Below are 6,295 nucleotides of genomic sequence, written 5' to 3' on the forward strand. Positions count from 1 at the left end.
CGCACGTGTGAGTTGATTAGGGAAGAGTTAATACTTTTCTCTCCACTTTTTTTCTCATGAATTCAACTTGCAAGAGTGATCCTTCAATGCTAGGTTTTAGCTTCTTTTGAGGTCTACAATTTTTCACTTTAGAAACCCTAGATGCAATCCTCATGTGTGAGAGAAATTGGCCCAAAAACAATCTTCTTTGCCTCGGTTTTTGTTATGAAACCAGCTCACAAAAAGATAGAAAAGAGAGATCCACGCCTTAGAATTCAGCCTCTTCGAGGGGGCAACCTCCTTTACATTACATAAATGAACAATTCTTGGATGATACAAATGAAAATACCTCCTTTCTATATATAGGAGTCTAAGTGGTCCCAATACAATCAAAGCCTACATAACAATAATATTGTAGGGCACAACAATAACAATAGTGGGCTTCTATGTGGCACAATAGTAACAATATGGGCACTACATGGGTATATCAATATAAATAAGGGGTATAACTACAATAGTAATGGGGTAATCACTAGTATTATAGGGACCCAACATGCCCCTCTCCTTCAAAAAAGTGTTGTCCTCAACGCTTGAGTAGTTCAGGATACTTCTGCATAAAATTCTCGTCCTCCCATGTGGAATCTTCAGCGGATAAGTTCTTCCACTTGATAAGGTACTCTGAAATTGATCGATCTCGTAGCTGTCAAGTTCTTGTTTCTATAACTGCTTCCGGTTCTAATATAATTTTTCCTTCTTCGTCAAGTTCTGGCAATATTGTTTGAACTGGGAGCTTGTCGCCTATAACCTTCTTTAAGCATGAAACATGGAAAACTGGGTGCAATCGAGAAGCTGCAGGAAGCTCCAATTTGTATGCCATAGTACCAATCTTTTGCAACACCTTGTACGGACCATAATACTTTGGTGATAATTTATTATCCTTCTTAGCTTGCTTGAGGGACATTTGCTTATATGGTTGCAGCCGTAGGAATACCCAATCACCTACATCAAAACTTCTTTCACTGCGATGCTGATCTGCCTGTTGTTTCATTCTATTCTGTGCCAACACAAGGTTATCCTTTAAGAGTTGGAGGACTTGTTGTTGATGTTTGATGTGATGTTCCACTGCCTGAACCTTAGAATTTTCTCTTAAATATGATGTGATGGATGGTGGTTGATACCCATAAAGTGCCATAAATGGGGTCATTTTTGTTGCTGTATGAAAGGAAGTGTTATACCACCATTCAGCCAGAGGCAACCATTTGACCCATTGTGTCTGTTTATCAGATACAAAGCAACGAAGGTATCCTTCCAAACATTTGTTTACTATCTCAGTTTGCCCATCAGATTGAGGATGATAAGATGAGCTATGAGCTAACTGAGTACCAAGACAAGAAAATAATTCTGTCCAAAAATTTCCAGTGAAAATGGGATCTCTGTCACTTACAATAATCTTTGGGTTTCCATGTAGCTTTTGAATTGTTTCCATAAATGCAGTAGAAACTGTACTGGCTTTAAATGGATGTGATAATGCACAAAAGTGTGCATACTTGGTAAGTCTGTCAACTACCACCATGATGACACTCTTTCCCTCAGACTTGGGTAAACCTGTGATAAAATCCATTGATACCTCCTCCCAACGTTGGCTTGGAATGGATAAAGGTTGTAATAGACCCGGTGTCTTAATTGTTTCAACTTTATTTTGCTGACAAACCAAACATTCTGCCACAAACTTATGAATATCTAATTTAAGGCCATCCCAAAAAAATTCCTTCTTCACCCTGTGGTAAGTTTTTAAAAATCCTGAGTGCCCTCCTAAGGGAGAAGTGTGCAATTCCATAAGAATCTTTTGTTTTAGCTGGGAATTCTTACAGAGGTATAAGCGATCTTTGTACCATAACGAATCATTTTTCCAACTAAATGTATCAGACGTACTGGAATCTTGTTGTAGCTTTCGAATAAGTGCCCATACTTCTTCATCATTCTTGCATTCCTCCCTTGCTTCATTTATCCAATCTGGTTGGATGATAGAAATAGCACACAACAATGCTTCCACATCCTCATCCTTCCTTGAGAGTGCATCTGCCACCAGATTTTGCTTCCCCTTTTTGTAGATGATTTCAAAGTCATAACCCAACATCTTTGTGACCCACTTTTGTTGCTCTTCAGAGGATAATCTTTGTTCTAAAAAGTATTTAAGGCTATCATGATCTGTTTTTACCTTGAAGTGTCTTCCCATTAGGTAGGGTCGCCATTTCTTAAGTGCATGGAGTATTGCCAACATTTCCTTCTCATAAATAGCTTTTCTTAGAAACTTTCCCTTGATTGGACGACTTTCAAAGGCAATGGGTCTTTCATCTTGCATTAGAACAGCACCAATTCCATTTCCTGAAGCATCACATTCCACAGTAAAGGTTTTTGTGAAGTCCGGTGTAGCTAAGACCGGTGTTTGGCACATTGCCTCTTTAAGATGTTCAAAGGCCTTTGTTGCTTCCGGAGTCCATGAAAATGCATCTTTCTTCAATAATGTCGTTAGAGGTGCTGCTATTCTCCCATAATTCTTAACAAACTTGCGATAATACCCTGTCAACCCAAGAAATCCGCGCAAATGCTTTATGGATGTGGGGATTTTCCATTCCTTAATGGCTTTAATTTTGGTAGGGTCTACCTTAACTCCTTCATGAGATACAATATGACGCAAATATTCCACCTCCTGGACTCCAAAGAAACATTTGGATCTTTTGGCATATAATTGTTTCTCTTCCAATAGTTGTAGCACCCTGTCGACATGTTCAACATGATCCTTCCAAGACTTGTTGTAGATAAGTATATCATCAAAAAATACTAAAACAAATTTTCTAAGGAATGGTTTGAAAATTGAATTCATCAAACCTTGAAATGTTGAAGGTGCATTGGTAAGGCCAAAAGGCATGACCAAAAATTCATAATGACCCTCATGAGTTCTAAATGCCATTTTCGGAATGTCTTCAATCTTCATTCTGATTTGATGATATCCTGAACGAAGATCCAACTTGGTGAAGTAAATTGATCCATGCAATTCATCTAGTAATTCATCAATGACAGGAATGGGGAACTTATCTTTAATAGTGAGCTTGTTGAGCTCCCTATAATCCGGACACATGCGCCATGATCCATCCTTCTTGTGCACCAATACTACTGGAGCAGAGAAAGAACTTTGACTCGGTTGAATTATACCAGCCTCTAGCATTTCTGCAACCATACGTTCAATTTCACTTTTTTGGACATAGGGATATCTATACGACCTGATGTTTGGAGGAACACTTCCTGGAATCAGATGAATAGCATGATCATGATCACGCATAGGTGGGAGACCTTTGGGAGTCTCAAATACCTTGGAATGATTGTCCAGGACTTTTTGGAGATCTGGAGAAATAGATGATTCTAATGTGGAAACATCTAGCGAACATAATTGTGCAATTACACCCCTTTGCTCCTTTTTTAGAAGCTTTGTCATACCATTAGAGCTGATTATCTTTCCTGGTTTCCCTGCAATACCCCTTAATTCAACTTCCTTTCCTTCCACAGAAAATTTCATGAAAAGTTCTTGAAAATTAAAAGCTATTGTACCCAAGGATTGTAGCCATTGGACTCCTAGTACAACATCAGCACCTCCCATTGGAATGGAAAGCATTGGGCTAGTCAATACATATTCTCCCATGGATAGCTTGATATTATGGCACTTTCCAGAGCAATTTATTGTTCCTCCATTTGCAATCATCACTTGACACTCTGGTGCTGGATATAGGAAGCAATTCAATTCTTTTGCTACCCTACAATGAATAAAATTGTGGGTGCTTCCTGAATCAATCAACACTATCACCTTTTTCTTCTTGATTTGTCCTTCTATCTTGATGGTTTGAGGAGTGGTAATTCCCGCCAATGCATTAAAAAATATGGTCGGATTTATTTGTTCTTGATATAGGCTTTGTTCCTGGAATATATCCTCTTCTTTTGACCTTTCTTGCTCCTTTTCTTCTTCCTCTTCACAATCTATGTAGAATAATTTCTTCTCAGCACACTTATGACCTTTTGTGTATTTGCTATCACAATTGTAACAAAGCCCCTTTGCTCTTTTTTCTTCCAATTGTTGTGGTGTCAACCTTGTAGGTTGTGGAAGACTATGGGCAACAACACTTCCATCTTTATAGTTGTGAATGGTATGCTTCCTAGTTGCCATAATTTTGCTTTCCATTTTTCTTGCTAACCTGAATGCCTTCTCTAATGAATCAGGTTCCCAAAGGCGCACATCATGTTGGATATTATCCTTTAAAGACCCTATGAACACATCAATCCTATGCTCCTCTGGAATATCTTTTATCCTTATGTTCAATTTTTGGAACTCCTCAATGTGCTCCATTATTGAACCCTTTTGTTTGAGATTCATCAATTGGCTAAAAAAAGTGTTGCTTTTTGTATCCTCATAATGTGCTATCAATTCTTCCGTAAAAATTGCCCAAGTGATAAATTTTTTACGAGAACAAAGCCATTGATACCATACAAACTGATTTGGTTCCAAATATAAAGTTGCCATACGTACCTTTTGTGTGTTTTGCACATTATTGAGATCGAAGAATTGCTCCATCTGTAATATCCATGTGGCGGGATCCTTGCCATCAAACTTCCTCATATCGATTTTTAGAACATGATGAGTCTTCGATCCAACATTAGTGTCTATGGTATCATGATTAACATTTCTTTTGTTCTCATCATGAGTTTCCTTTACTACCTTTTCACCATTAGTGACGCTTTCTTGTAGCAACTTCTTCAATTCTTCCATATCTGTCTTCAAATCTATCTTCAAATCTGCCATGTCTCTCTTCAAATCTGTCTTTGAATCATCCATCTTAGCTTCCATGCCCTTTATCTTAGATTCCACGCCACTTATCTTAGCTTTTGTTAGCTTTTGTGATCGTGACATTTGTTGCACTTGTTCTTGTAATTTTGATATATCACGTAGCATTTCTTCTTCTTCTTCATGAGTCATGCTAGAGCTTTCAGGTTCCTTACTAGGTGTTTGCATTTTCTTTCCTCGGGGCATCAGTTACCGATAATAATTCTTTACTATGCCCTTTGAATTCCTTTAAACCAAGCTTACACAAAAATTTAAAAAAAACTACACACCTTTTTTTCACTTTATAGAAGCCTGATATTGAATCTGATGTTTCTCTGTAATTTCGAATCATCCAGTTCTGAAATTGCTACCTGCAGTAGTCTTCTGCGTCCTCTTTCCAATGCCACAAGTCTGAGCCAGATTGGATTCTCCAAGGAAGAGTTATGTGAAATCTTCCACAGTGACTTGCTTTTAGACTGGTTCAGTAGAGCGAACTTGTACGACGTGCCACGAGCCACTGTTTCAACCTTTGAATCTAAAACACACATACAAGAAACTACAGTCCGTCCTCTTTCTGTGCCTTTTTACGAAATTTCAATCCGATCCTCAGAGAGAGAGTTATGACGATTTTCCCCAGGTCACCTGTTTTGAATGTAATTCAGGAGTCTGCAAAAAGGCCAACTTCCTTAGATCATATCTCCGAAAATATTGCGCGAAAATCTCTGAAATTCGGACCCAAGGTTCAGCGCCAATTCTTCTCAATTGGGTTTTTTTTGCGACTTCCGAAACGTCACAGAAAAAAAGTTATAGTGAAAATGCCACGATGACCTGTTTGGAGCAGCGAAACCCTAGAATCCAAAGCTCTGATACCAAATGTTATGAAACCAGCTCACAAAAAGATAGAAAAGAGAGATCCACGCCTTAGAATTCAGCCTCTTCGAGGGGGAAACCTCCTTTACATTACATAAATGAACAATTCTTGGATGATACAAATGAAAATACCTTCTTTCTATATATAGGAGTCTAAGTGGTCCCAATACAATCAAAGCCTACATAACAATAATATTGTAGGGCACAACAATAACAATAGTGGGCTTCTATGTGGCACAATAGTAACAATATGGGCACTACATGGGTACATCAATATAAATAAGGGGTATAACTACAATAGTAATGGGGTAATCACTAGTATTACAGGGACCCAACAATTTTTCTCCTGCTTGGATCCTCTGCTTTGTTGCTCTTTCTAGGTCTTGAATTGGACTCATGGTAGGGCAGAGCTTGAGAAGTTCTTCAATCACCTTAACTCTATATCTTCTGATATCAAATTTACGATGGAGCTTGAGGAGAATGGTAAGATCCCCTTTCTAGACGTTTTGATCAGTAGAAAATATGATGGTACTTTGGGACACCGGGTCTACAGGAAGAAAACTCATACTGATAGCT

Source organism: Pinus tabuliformis, chromosome 6 (assembly GCF_031772625.1).
Source record: "Pinus tabuliformis cultivar Carrire ecotype Pingquan chromosome 6, CPIR1, whole genome shotgun sequence".
In the NCBI taxonomy this organism is placed as follows: domain Eukaryota; kingdom Viridiplantae; phylum Streptophyta; class Pinopsida; order Pinales; family Pinaceae; genus Pinus; species Pinus tabuliformis.